Here is a 15522-nt window from a genome sequence, read left to right on the forward strand (position 1 = left end):
TTAGTGAACCTTTCAAGGTTCGGTTCGCCGAACCTCCTCGAACATATGGTATGTTGCCGAACAACTCACTGAACCGAATCTAAACCTTTATTGAACCTTTCCAAACCCCATTGGATTCAATGGGAAGCCAAACATAAGGTAGGGAAAACACCTTTAGGGGGGTCAAAATCCTTACAAAACAGCAGAAATACGTTTTATAGTGCTGTACCATTGTTTTGGCATAGCCATTAGCTTCCAAGACTATTGGCATAAGAAATATAGAGGTGAGTGAGAGACAGGTGTAGGGCTGGTGAGCCCATACCTCTGTTAGTACAGACAAGCGACAACTTGGAGACCTATCTTGGAGTCTTGAGATTTAGAAACCTTTCAGGTAGATAGCAGTACAATAGCATCAATTGCCAACCTCCTCATAGGGCTTTAAAAGAGCAGACAGGTACGGTCCATACTACACACAAGCTGTGACAAGGCATTTTAATTTGAAAAATGAAGACATGCTACAGTAAATGGTGTAGGACTCTTGCTTCCAGAAGATTGTCACTACCCACAAAACACAACTTTGAGACACATCTTGAGTCTCGACATTCAAAATCCTTTCAGACAGACAGCAGTACAGTAGCATCAAATGCGCCTCCTCATAGGGTCTTAAAACAGCAGGGAGGTACGGTGCATGCAACACACAGGCTGTGGGCCGGCATTTAAATTTTAAAAAGGAAGATATGCCTGAGTGGCAGGAGTAGGCCTGTCTCTCCCAGAAGCCTGGCAGTACCCGCAAAACATAAGTTTCAAACTCATTTTGGATTCTCAACATTCATAATCCTTTCAGGCAGACAACAGTATAGTAGCATCTATTCCCCCCCTTGGGGCCTTAAAACAGCAGGAAGGTATGGCCCATGCAACACAGGCTGTGGACTTACATTTTAATTTTAAAAAATGGCACAGCGACCGTGCCTTCTGCAGCAGTGCATCCAGGACTTAATACTGCCATAGAAATTGATATACAACCAGGTTAATCCATGCAGTGCATATGTAACGTAGTGTCATTCAGCCGTAGTGCCGCCAGTAGGTTTGCACCCTAATCGCACATGGCCTTCCCTAGCTCCAGGTTCAGTGGAGCCAGCCATTTATCAAAGTCGGTCCCCAAAGAACCGATAGAGAAGCATCTGGATATTCCTGACGACATATTCGCTACCCACAATACATAAGTTTAAGACCCATTTTGGAGTCTCGACATTCAAAATCCTTTCAGGCAGACAGCAGTACAGTAGCATCAATTGCCCCCCTTCAAATAGGACGTTAAAACAGTAGGGAAGTATGGTCCATGCTACACACAGGGTGTGGGCCGGCACTTTCATTTGAAAAATGAAGACATGCTACAGTGACCGGTGTAGGCCTCTTGGTCCCAGAAGCCTAGCACTATCCACATGACGTAAGTTTCAGACCCATTTTGGAGTCTCGACATTCAAAATCCTTTCAGGCAGACAGCAGTATAGTATCATCAATTGCCCCCTCCCCATAGGGTGATAAAACAGTAGGGAGGTATGGTCCATGCAACACACAGGCTGTGGGCCAGCAGTTTAATTTTAAAAATAAAGACATGCTACAGTGACCGCTGTAGGCCTGTCCCTTACAGAAGCCTAGCACTACCCACAATACATAAGTTTGTGACCCATTTTGGAGTCTCGACATTCAAAATCCTTTCAGGCAGACAGCAGTACAGTAGCATCAATTGCCCCCTTCCCATAGTGTGTGAACATAGCAGGGAGGTACTGTCCATGCAACATACAGGCTTTGGGCCGGCATTTTAATTTGAAAGTGGACATGCTACAGCGACCGGTGTAGGCCTCTTGCTCCCAGAAGCCTGACACAACTCCCACAATACATAAGTTTCACACCTATTTTGGAGTCTAGACATTCTAAATCCTTTCAGGCAGACAGCAGATCAGTAGCATAAATTCCCCCCTTCCCATAGTGCGTTAAAACAGCAGCCAAGTACGGTCCATGCTACACACAGGCTGTGGGCCGGCATTTTAATTTGAAAAATGAAGACATGCTACAGTGACCGCTATAGGCCTTTTGGTCCCAGAAGCCTAGCACTACCCACAAGTCGTAAGTTTGAGAACCATTTTGGAGTTTCGACATTTGAAATCCTTACAGGCAGACAGTAACACAGTAGCATCCAGTGCCCCCCCTCTCCATAGGGCCTTAAAACAGCAGAGAGGTATAGTCAATGCAACCACTGGATGTGTCCTGGCCTTTAGATTTTAAAAATCATGAGATGCATGATGGACAGGCGTAGGTCTCTTGCTCACAGAAGGCTGGCAGTACACCATCGCCTATTCTGCACAGTCTGGGACAGGGATGTCAAATTCACTGGACATCTACGACTTGTTCATCTTTATGAACATTAGGCGGTTTACCCTTTAAGGGGACAGCCGAATTCGCTTATCAGTCAATACACTGCCAGCAAAGCTGGAGACACATTCTGAGAGAACGCTGGCTGCTGGGCAGGCCAAAACCTCCAAGGCATGACTGGTAAGCTACCAGCCTACTCTTCCATTTTTGAGGACCAGAATTCAAAAGGGTCCAATCCCCCCTTTATGGCATTGATGTTGAGCTCTAGATACACCTGCACCATCGTCTCTAGTCATTCACTATGTGTCAGACTTCTACTCTGTTCTGATGGGTGCATGCAATGGTGTAAAAATTTTGTACCACAAATCACAGAAATTGGTTCTGGCACTAGAACTGCAGCTGTTGCTGCTAATACTTCTGCTCTGATGACACAATATTCCCGAGTTTGGAATTCTAGAATTGTGATTCCCGCTGTGTGCCTCACTACTGTCTTGTGGAAAAGTACTGTTAAGATGGTCTACAAGTTTGTTTCAATATTCCAGTATGCGCACGTCCTTTTCCAGGGGTGGAGATGTACCGCCCCCGTGCCAGCAGCCAGGTTGCTCGGAACCGGATCTGCGGTGGCTCGAAGGGCGTCGGGAGCCGGGGGTCTCGCGGCCACTCGAATAAAAGGGGTGAAGTATTTACAGGGGGTATTGCATAGAATAGTTTGTGATGCCATCCGTGGTTGTGGTAAGGTGGAGTACCACTGCTGCGGCTGGGAGTACCCGGTGGCGATGGAGTGGGCAGCCAGGTGTTTAACCCCTCCACGGGTAGGGGGAATTCCCTGGGACTCGGTAATGGTGACATGGATATGCCGCTTGGGAACTATGGGTTACTTGCGTACTCAGTCCAATAATGCTGACACCGACAACTGTAGTAAACCAAAGTTCTGGACACTGCTGCCGCTGAGGGGGAGCACACCTGGGTCCCATTGCCATTGGTATTGCCTGTTGATCTGTGACCTTTTCCTTGGCACCTGGTTTCTCACTGGTTGGTCCCTGTAGCCTGAAACTAGTCTGGTCCCTCTCCTCAGTATGGCTAACTGAGGGAGCTTGCTCTCAAGGTTCACGCTTGGGATTTCTTGGACCGTATTTGTAGAAAGTCCTATCCCTCTCGTTACGCTAGTACCCCGATTTTGGAGCGGGTGGAGAGCGGATCTTGAAGGCCCCATCCTCGTCGGGTAAATTGTCAGGTTGCCTGAAGCTACTCCCTGACCTAGGGTCCACGTACCCCGTAGTGCCCTGGCCCCTGCTCGGTGATGGTACAAGGCAACGAGCTGTCCTCCACGACAATGCCATGCTTCTTGTCACGATCCCCTGCGACCGGGGTTCCAGCTCCTACCAGGCCCAGACCAACGTCTGCTACCTAGTAGTTCCAAGGAGCCCAGCTTCTGACCTCCTCTCACTTTCACCTCCAACACTCATACTGACTGACTTACACTCCTGACCTCCCCTTAACCAACCCCCCAAGTGGGCGACTCTATTCCACTCAGGCTGTCCACTGGTGTGTCTGGTGGGTGTGGTGCAGAGTGCTCCTCAGATTTTGATTAGCTGGTCTTTGGCAACACAATATGTTTAGGGACCCATAACCAAGGAGGAAGTGGATATTGCACAGAAGGGCAGATTGCACAATACCCTGTGACGATCTGATAGGCCAGGTCGTCACATTCCCCCTTGGTTAAACGTAGCTCATCCCCGAGCTACAGGACATCAGAGATTTATTTATTATTTTAACTGTAGAAAAGTCGAAAAAGAAAACATTTTTTATTTACAAATACGTCCCTCATTAGCACTAGAAGTCCCAGAAATTTCGAGCTCCCCCCTGAAGTCCCAAAAGAGGGTCAAATGACCCATAGTCCAAACTGAATAGAACTAACTAGAAACTAAGTGGCTAAAAACAATGGAAAACAACAACCTCCTGTGGTGCAACAGTAATGGCCTTAATTACAGAACAAAAGACGGTAATTATAGGATGTTAGCTAATATCCTTCAGGTCATTCGACCTTTCTCTGGGTACCAAAGGTAGAAATGTTAAATGACTCCTCTCTGGGACTTCTAGTGTTTGGGAGGCTGGTTACTTAATACTTTAAAGTTCATCTTTTCAACGGTGGGACGCTACCGGTTTCAGTAGTAGCGGAAGCTCAACCTGCTCCATTGCAGCCTCTACCCACGACACTCTAGTCCCAATATCCCGGATCCCATTAACCCGTTACCCAAACAACCTGACCCCCTGCAAACCTATTGTGGGTTCGTGACCAGGTTAAGGTCCCGGGCATTGTGATAGACGACTCTGGTGGGCACAGGAGGTGCAACTATTTACAAAACACAAGTTAGTGTTGGGCACGCCAGTCCTGTGACCTTGGTCCATTTTTACTATATAAAACTAACAAAGACCATGTACGGGGTGTACATACTGTAGAGAATCTCTTTGCAAATTAGGTAACTTCTTCATTCATTTAAACCTTATTGATTAAATGCTTATTTTCTAACATTATCTATGTGAAAAATAATAAACTTAGATATCTGTGCTTTTGTTTATTGTTTTTCTAACAGTTTCTACTTACAACATTACTGGTTTCCGCTCACTGGGATGCTGGTAGTCGACAGCGGCGGCTGGCACAACCTGCTCTTTAACCATGGTGAGCCACTTCACATCGAAGGTGTACCAGCCCCGTTCACTCCAATGCTGGGTGTATCCACATACCTCTCCCGCCTCAAGATTTCGGCCTTGGTGATCTCTCGGGAGATGCTGCTCGATATTGCGTCGTGCAACAAACACCTCCTCAGAGAGATCCGCTTCCCAGAGGAAACCCCACCCTTTTTCGGGGTTGAACCGCCTGACAAGGCCCCGGCGCCATGGCCCTCTGATGTGAAAGGTGGCTTTTTTCAGGTGTTCCTTCTCCCTCTGGGCACGGGCAACTGCTTCCCGCTGCCTTTGATCTGGAGTCGTCATCTTTGGCTTCAATCTTGGCTGTTGTTGTTCCCAGTAGGGGGCGTCGGCGGCCAGCCTCAGCTCCCTAGCTGGCTCTGACTTCAGGTGTACTTTGCGGCCCCAGCAGCCATTGGGACGCCGCATGGCGGTGGAACCTGCTGATCTTCAGGCTCCACTTCCACCTTAGTAGACAAAAGAACCGACTGCTCCGCAGCTGGGGTTGCAGGGTGTGGGTACTCCGTCTTTGAGGATGGGCCCGGTGATGCAGCCGGGTCTGGTCGGGCCGGTGTCGGGGTGACCGCTGTTGTGACCGGGTTGAGGGATGTAACCGGGGTTTCCGCAGCTGGGATTTCATTTAAAGGCACTGAAGGTTCCGCTGCCGGGGTAGAAGTGGGCAGCTCGGCAACCAATTACAGGCACTGGTGGGTGGGGAAAGCAGTGCATATTCAATTGTCCGCTCCGGAAGTGAATGCGGGACCTGAAAGAAGTATACAGCCATGACAGAGCCTCGTGTGTACATGGTGTACTCTCCTATCCCCCATCCCTTCCATCAATATTTGTAATGGCCGGATTCTGATCCCAGTAGACTTATAAGGGCACTGGATTCCAGACCTGAACCATATTTTTTTTTAAAATTTAGCAGAGACCCGCCGATCGAGGTTATTTGCAAGTCCGCTCATCTCTAGTAATGGCGACTGGGCAACTGGTACTGGGGGACTACCATGGAAATCAAGTTTTTGAAACCATTTGTATCCACCAGTCGGAAAGGCATCATTTCCATGGCCAACAGTTTAGATATGGTGAAATTCAAGCTCTTAGCTTTGGCATGTGAAGGAGGAAATAATCTTATTCGTGACCACAACTGTGGGACCGAGTGCTAGCTGCTGTGCTAAGAGAGGGTGTAGTAGTTGTTATGGTGGTATGAGAAAGATTTGGTATGCCCAGTGTCTGAAATAACTCAAAAATCACCAAGCATGCCCACTTCCATAACAGCTGATGGGCTCTCACACAACCCAACTACAGTGCTAAAACAAAAGGAGGTTCTGCGGTCCAAGACATGTGTGAGAAAACTTTCCACGGTGACGGGGAAGGAGATGGAAGAAGCATCAGACACAGTTAATGTCACAGCCAGTATTTGAGGAGGCCCGCTAGGTCATGTTTTAGCTCAGTAAGAGTCCCAGTACCAACACATGGTTATGCCTGTGTCGATTCATGAATGTACTGTAGATGTTAAATTATTGAAATTTCTGCCTCATCAAAGTAATTTTTTACAAAATGGGCAGATAACATAATAATCCTTTAGGGGTACTTTGCACACTATGACATCACAAGCCAAAGCTTGCAATGCCGAGCGCGATAGTCCCCGCAGCAGCGATATCTTGTGATAGCTGCTCTAGCGAACATTATCGCTACGGCAGCTTCACATGCACATACCTGCCCTGCGATGTTGCTCTGGCCGGCGACCCGCCTCCTTCCTAAGGGGGCGGGTCGTGTGGCGTCACAGCCACGTCACATGGCAGGCGGCCAATAGAAGCAGAGGGGCGGAGATGAGCGGGACTCAAATATCCCGCCCACCTCCGTCCTTCCGCATAGCCGGCGTGAGCCGCGGTGACGCAGATACGCTGATGTTCCTCGCTCCTGCGGCCTCTCACACAGCGATGTGTGCTGCCGCAGGGGAACGAGGAACAACATCATACCATCGCTGCAGCGAAATTATGAAAATGTCGGACACTACACCGATGATACGATTACGATGCTTTTGCGCTCGTTAATCGTATAAAAAAGGATTCATATACTCCGATGTCAACAGCGACGCCGGATGTGCGTCACTTTCGATTTGACCCCACCAACATCGCAGCTGCGATGTCATAGTGTGCAAAGTACCCTTTACTGTCTCAGAAAAAGCCCAGGCTAGGAAACCCTTGTTGCCAATGCAAATTGCAGAACCACAACCGCTGCTGGCGACAACCAGGATTGTGGCTGAGGATGCTGAACACATTTTGCAGTATTAAGAGGCTTGACCAGCTGAGGGAGGATTGTCCAGTCGTGATGTCTGTGTTACCAAACCCCTTATCCTCTAAGAATAAACACACGGACTGCATGCAACTTGGTTCAATATGGCCACAGCAGCCTTTTATTGCCTATTGTTTACAAACTAACACCTTAGGGACGCCATCCAACAGGCGACAAAAAACAACAACATAAAGGTAACAATAGACAATAACATTTACAAGACCCCCCGGGGTAGGCCCAGTCCAATAACTACTACTCCCCCTGTCCCTGGCCGCAACACACCGACCCAGAGACGAGGTGCCAATCACCCACGGATTGACACCCCACACTTTGGCAGAACCCCGTGCCTGCAACATCCCGGAACCGAGAGCCACCATACCAAGACAATGACTCCCGGTCCAGCCACCAATCACTTCCAAACCTCTGGACCAGACCAACCTCCCCCCCCCGCTGCTGTGACAAATAGCATCCCAACTACCCAAACCACATCCCCCAGATAACAACAGAAAGGGAGAGTGGGCGGGGATCGATCGGCGTCCGGAAGCAGAAGACGAGGTAACTCTTCACTCTACCAGACTAACCCTTTCCCTACTCCTCCTCTTCCTCCTAGGCTACGACCATCTCCTAATACCATATTAGGCATACCTACAAGTGTCCCTATTAACCCCATCACTCCCTACCTCCCCCTTGGTCATGTCCCCCCTCCCCCCAAGGGGGTCCGTGGCTGTCTTGACCAGCTGAGGGAGGATTCTCCAGTCGTGATGTCTGTATTACCAAACCCCTTATCCTCTAAGAATAAAACACACGGACTGCATGCGACTTGGTTCAAAATGGCCACAGCAGCCTTTTATTGCCTATTGTTTACAAACTAACACCTTAGGGACGCCGTCCAACGGGCGACCTAAAACAACAACATAAAGGTAACAATAGACAATAACATTTACAAGACCCCCCCGGGGTAGGCCCAGTCCAATAACTACTACTCCCCCTGTCCCTGGCAGCAACACACCGACCCAGAGACGAGGTGCCAATCACCCACGGATTGACACCCCACACTTTGGCAGAACCCTGTGCCTGCCACATCCCGGAACCGAGAGCCACCATACCAAGACAATGACTCCCGGTCCAGCCACCAATCACTTCCAAACCTCTAGACCAGATCTACCCCCCCGCCACAGGACAGACCATGTGACACCTTACGTGGCCTGGACCCGCCACACACCAAAAGCACGCTCCACACCATCCTGCAGGCCCAACGCCCATAAATCCGCACCGATATCATTGAGGTGCACACCATCACCCCTCCAAAATCGCCAATCTGCCGGCTCCAAATCCCTGTGCCTTACCACAATCCCCCCGTTCCTGGTCACAAACCGAGCAACCACCCGATTCACCTGGGCCCTGGCCTTGTTGACCTTCTCCACCGACCGAGCCACCCTCCATGCCAACCTGGTCACTATGTCGGACCATACAACCAGCAAACCAGGGTACTGCTTCCACAACTGCAGTAAATCAATCTTTATATCACGGATCAGATCCCGCGACGCCCAGGCACCAAGATCATTACCCCCCACATGTAATACCAGCACATCCGGGGCCGCCCAACTTTACAATGGAAATGAAACTCCGGGACCACCCTGCACCACTCCATGCCCCGAACACCAATCCACCGAACAGTCACCTGCGAGCGATCCAAACCCAGCTGCTGTCCATTCGGGCGAACCTCAGCCCGACGGGCACCCCAAAATACAAAGGAATGCCCCAAGATCCAGATCAGGCACTTCCCTACAACAAATGAAACAGAACGAAAAAAATCAAAACCAACAACATCACAACCACCAACAGAGCTAGAAACACCACCTTCACAAACCACCCGCACATAATCAAATTACCATGATGCTACAACAACTGCGGTCTCACATACCGCCTAAAACAAGAAGATTCCCATCTACCAATACGCTTTACCACCTCATCTCCAAGCCCCCAACGAGCTGCCTCTGTCGCTGCACCAATCCGGAATGAATGCGACCCGAATTCCTCCGGGCGCTCCCCCGCGTTACGTAAACTTTGCCGCAGAACCGCCACAAACTGAAACCTCGATAAGAAAGACCCATTCAAATGCCGCAACAACGGGCCAGGTAAGCCCCCCCTCATGGCCACAAATCTCTCGACTAAACGCACAGGGCACAATTCCTCTCCTGGAACCGCATATAACACCACCAACCTACCACGGCCCAGCTGATCCGTCTTTGACCAGCGAATTCGGCACTCCACCTGACTACCGCTCACTCGCACATCCTCAAGCATCAAACCGCCACCAGTCACCATGGACGGTCTTACCAGCTCACCGATCCGGAAAGCCCCATAAAAAGCAAGACCGAAAGCTGTTGTAAACAAAACCGTCTCGTATGCCGACTCACAAATGCCCCTCAGGCCACCCACCATCCGTCTCAACAAACCAAACGATACAGGACACCTCTTGTCCCTCTCCTGTATGCCGCGGCGAAAACCCCGCAAAGCCTGACGAACCCGAAAACCCTGCGAAACATCGCACTCCCCTCTCATTTTCAACCAAAACGCCACCACCGACCCCCGGTGTGCCACAGCCGATGCTGATCACCCGGCCGAGAGATCCGTGCTCACCAACGACAGCAAAGCCACCAAGTAATCCACGCTCACCCCACCAAACATTAGACACAACAACTCCTCCCATTCAGCCCACACCTTAGCATACCGGCACCAAGTCACCTCGGTCACCGAGTTCTGAATCAAGTCTGAGATCACCGCCTCACCAGATGCCACATATCCCTCGGGGCACTCCACTCCGACTTCGTCCGCCCACGGCAACAGCACCCGAAACCTGCCGAACTGAAAATGAGACAAATCGTCAGCCCCCTCGTTGTAAACTCCCGGAACGTGCTTTGCCACTACCTCCACATTCAACTGCAGACATCTCAACACTAAATGCCGTAAATACACCACCACCGGCTCCGACTTAGCAGACAAGTTGCTGATCGCGTGCACCATCGCCTGGTTATCTCAATGAAAACACACCTTCCTCCCGGCAAAGTGCAACCCCCATAGTTCCACTGCCACTACAATGGGGAATAGCTCCAGCAGAGCCAAATTCCACACCTGTGGCCACTGCCCTACGCACCAATGACCTCGAAATACGGCCCCAAACCCGGCCGGCCTGGCCGCATCCGTGAACAGCTGCAACGCCCCGTTAGATGCCACCTTCTCCATTACCAGCGCCCGGCCATTAAAATGCTGCAAAAATTGATCCCATACTTCCAGATCGTCCCTGATCGCCTTCATGATTCGCACAAAATGCGCCGGAGACCTTACATCGGCCTTCGCCGTCGCCAAGCGCCTCGCAAATACTCTCCCCATCGGCACGATTCTGCAAGCAAAATTCAATTTCCCAAGCAAGGACTGCACTGCCTTAAGCCGCACCTTCTTCGCCGCTTTCACCCCTGTCACCATGACCCTCAAATCACGAACCTTCTCCTCCGGCAACCTGCATTCCATAGCAATTGAATCAATCTCAATTCCCAGAAAACACATCACCGGCGCCGGGCCTTCCGTCTTTTCAGGTGCCAAAGGAATTCCGAAGCTGGCCGCGACTTTTTGCAATGCAAATAGCAAACCCGCACAAAACATCGAACCCGCCGGCCCGACACAAAGGAAATCGTCCAAGTACTGAATAATGGACGTAAGCCCGGACACATCCCGAACCACCCACTCAACAAATGAACTAAACACCTCGAAGTACGAACACGAAATGGAACAGCCCATTGGCAAACAACGATCAACAAAATAACTGCCATCCCACCAGCAACCCAACAAATGCTGACTATCTGAATGAACCGGTAACAACCGAAACCCGCTTCTACATCTGCCTTCGCCATCAATGCACCCCGACCCTCCGCCCTGACCAGGTCCAACGCCTTATCGAATGACACATAATATACCGCCGATAACTCCGGTGCAATGCCATCATTCACCGATAACCCTTCCGGGTAAGACAAATGATGAATAAGCCGAAATTTGTTCGGCTCTTTCTTTGGTACCACCCCCAGCGGCGAAACCACCAAATTCAAACACCGCGGGGCGACATAAGGACCGCCCATCCTGCCCAAAGCCACCTCCTTTTTCAGCTTCTCATCCACCACTTCCGGATGATCCCGAGCGGAACGCAAATTATGATACGGCGGAACCGATGCACTAACAACCGACGGGATACGAAAACAATCAGAAAAACCAAAACATAACAACGCCGCAGCCTCACCGTCCGGATACCTATTTAAAAATGGAATCATCACTTCTACCTTCACCGGCGTCGTCCCTCTTACCAGCCTCGTCACCAGCCTTTCCTTTCCCCTTTTTAAAACACTTGGACAGGCTATGTCCTCCCCCACATCCAGAGCATTCATGCTTAAAACGGCACGCTGCCCTTCATTGTATTGCCAACAGATACCTTTTTTGTAACTTGCCGGGGACCCGGCCCCTGGACCCCCGGCACCCCCCCGAAAGGGCTGAGTCGGTGCCGACATCAGTCGCATCCATAAGGAAATATCCTTATGGTCCCATCGCATACCCGGCAGTAGCGCCTTCCGCTGCCTGAATTGCTCATCGTAATGCAGCCACGCCAGCCTGCCGTAAACCCGATAAGCCTCCCCTATCGCATCCATGTAACCGTACAAAGCCGAACAATGCTCCGGCTCCTTCTCCCCGATCATGCTCGCCAAAAATCGCAAACGCCTGTAACCAGTTTGCAAAAGTCCGAGGAATAAGCCTTTAACGGCGCTTTTCCTCCTCATCCTTCTCCTTTTTGGAGTCGCTCAGCTTAACCCTATCCAGATTAAATTTCTCCAGAGGAAGCAGAGAAAATATCTCTACATATTCTCTACATATTCTCCTTTCCAAATTTTTTCCCGCACCTCCTTCTTTAAATGGGCCCCCAGCGGGTCCTCAAAACAAACATAAACTTCACTTCTAGCCCTATCATCCAAGCGCACCACTTTGTCCTCCTCCTTTTCCTTCTCCTTTGCCCCCCCCCGCCTCACTCCCCCCTCGCCTCCCCCGCCACCGACGCGGCCCCCCACCACGGCCGCCAGCCCGGGCCAGAGTCATCCCCGCTACGTCTCTTGCCCCGGGGCGACAACCCAGGAGACCGTCCTGTCCCCCGCACCGGCAGCCCGGGCCTCGATCTCTTGCGCCCACGCCTGCCCCCTCGCCAACTGCCAGGGGCCTCTGGACGCGGACGGACAGACGCCCGGCTCTGGATCCCAGCCGTCACCGCCTCTGGCCCTCCTAGGCCACTGCAGGCCTCCTGCCGCCGGGTCCTCCCGCTCCCACAGGAGACTGCCATATCCGGGGGGCTGCACAGCGGTCCTGAGTGACCTGGCGGTCGCCGCAGGGCTAACACCGTCACTCCTTCCCTCTGCTGCACCACTGTCAGGCACCGCAGACCTCCCCCTGGCGCTGGACCTACCGCCACCTGCAGCCCCACGGTCCCCCCGCCGACTGCAGGGGGATCTGCTGGCCTCCCTCCCGCACCGAGCGCTCTCCCGACCTGTAGCCGCTGCTTTCTCAGTAAATCCAGCCCGGAGGCCGGGACCGGAAGTAGGCCCCGTGCTGGCCACTCCCACCTCCCGACCGCCGCGGCTGGAATGAAGATTCCTCCCGCCGGCTTCCACAGCAGCCAAACGCTGCTGCTGCTCTGCACTCTGTGGAGGGTCCCTGGAGGGGCTCTTGCATCTCCTCCTTGCCTCCCTCGTACCCGGGGAATACCTGCGGGGGGGCCCCGATTGGCGCCCACCGCTGCTGGGGGGACGAGGGGCAAGCGCCGACGGGTTAACCCCGGCAGCCCTAATGTGGGTCTGCACTGCCAAGGGCCCGTGCGCTGCTACCACTGCCTGGATCAGACGCTGGAGTTCTTGGAGGTCCGCTATGGACGTACACGTGCAGATCGATCGGCGTCCGGAAGCAGAAGAGGAGGCAACTCTTCACTCTCCCAGACTAACCCTTTTCCTACTCCTCCTCTTCCTCCCAGGCTACGACCATCCCCTAATGCCATATTAGGCATACCTACAACTGTCCCTATTAACCCCATGATTCCCTACCTCCCCCTTGGTCATGTTGCCCCTCCCCCCAAGGGGGTCCGTGGCTTTCTAAAATAGCAATTTGGAGCTGGAGAACATATTCTGCACTATTTAGAGGCTGAAATACCAATTTGGAGCTGACGAACAGATTTTGTGGTAATTTTGGAACTTTACTAGGAGCTTTGCTAGTCACTTGTTAAAGGGAACCTGTCAGTGGTAAAGTATTAAACTGAATATCAACCTTTGCGAAGCACTAATATTAATATTATTTTTTTTCTGCTTTTTCACTTTTCACCTCAGGCAGCAGAAAAGCTAGGTGTAGTCCTAATGCAACTCCTTTCATATGTGACAAAAAATATGTTTGGGGGCAAAAAAACATTTGAAAGTAAGTGGCAAGGTTCTCATTCTCACAAAGCTACATACATAATTGTCAGTTTTGTCTGTTCTCCTATTCCGTCATTCACTGCGGCACTGTCCATTGCGCAGCCGCCGTTTAAACGATGCTCCAGCTTCCAGGTCCTCACCACACACACACATACACACACACACTCATACATATATATACACACACATAGCAGACACTCATGGATACACCGAGCACATACTGTCGGACTGGCTACCGGGAATAATCTTTGTATGGCTCTTTGCTATTTTACACCGTATATGCAATGCACATTATTTCTATTGCAAATATTGTACTAAAATATGTGTTGGATTTGCATTCTGCAAAACCAAAACGCTAACATACACTAAAAATGCATATCACCGTATAAAATTAGATTATCTCAGACTTTGAGTTTTTTACATTTCGCTTCAGCATACAAATAGAAGGTGCAGCACTTGGGAAGACAGAACTGAAGGAAAGAATAACAGTTAATCTGCTATCAATTATAGAATTTGGAATGCAGTAGGAGTTGATCACATAGCAACTAGATATAAACTGGATCACAAAAGCATCTGGCAGACATGCACATTAAAAATAAGTAGAAGAAAGATTTAGTATTTTTATATAAAAGCTGGCACAATTTTCTCAGCTAACAATCAACTATGCACTTGTTTTTTTCTGAGTCTTTATTAGAGTTGGGCGAACCTGTTCGGTAAAGGTTCGCCATTTTCAAATTTAGTACAAGCCTTAGTTTGTTCATTCAGGCTCGGTAACCTCAACCCCTTCCCCCAAAAGTCGGTAATGTTCTGTTTTGTTCGATCCTTGATCGCATTTCAACCTCATAACGACGGCCGTCGAACTTAAAGCGTCAGGAAAACAGGGTACCTATTCTGTATCGACGCTTTAAGATGTTAGGCCGAAAAAGGCCTGTAGCGCCCAGCGAAGGAAAATCTCGGGGGTTTCAGCTCCCAGGGGGAGCTGAAACCCCCCAGATTATGAATTGGGGGTTTTTTTTTGGACCCCAATAATGTGATCACCGGTATACACTGTATTCCACCGATCAAATTAAAAAAGAAAAGAAATGGCCAGTAAAATGTATTTCTTTCTCATCTGACATGATCAAACATGTCAGCTGAGAAAGAAATATGAGACCCTAGTGGCCCCAAGGCCCCCAGTACCAGAGAAATCCCCCCCCCTCTGGAAAATCCAAGATGGCGGAGCGCACTGAAATCTGCCGCAGCCGCCTCTGATCATTTCAGATCAGAGGGAAATTAATGCAAACATTTCAGATCGGAGAGAAATGTCCTCACCCTGAACCCTCCTAGGGTAAACCGGAGCCCTCTCTGGTTCCCCGGGGCCCCCTCCGGTTTTCCAGATCCCTCTCTCTGGTCCCATTCTCCCCGCCGTTCCCAGTCTTTCTCCCACCCGATCTGGGATCCACTGTTCCCCCAACCCCCTCCCCTGTACCTCAATAAAAGAAATCACTGATCCCTGGTCCCCTGCAGCCCCCCTTCTCCTCTCTGGGAAAATGGCGGGCACATGCACAGTGTGCTTGGCATAATCTGCCTCCTGCACCCGGCAACCAAAAAAAAAATCTGATTGGCTGTTTAGATTTGAATACTGTGATTGACTACTGTGATAGGATCTAATTGCCAATATTTGATAAATATGGCAGCACTTAGGTCTGCCTCT

Source organism: Anomaloglossus baeobatrachus, chromosome 7 (assembly GCF_048569485.1).
Source record: "Anomaloglossus baeobatrachus isolate aAnoBae1 chromosome 7, aAnoBae1.hap1, whole genome shotgun sequence".
NCBI classification, from domain to species: domain Eukaryota; kingdom Metazoa; phylum Chordata; class Amphibia; order Anura; family Aromobatidae; genus Anomaloglossus; species Anomaloglossus baeobatrachus.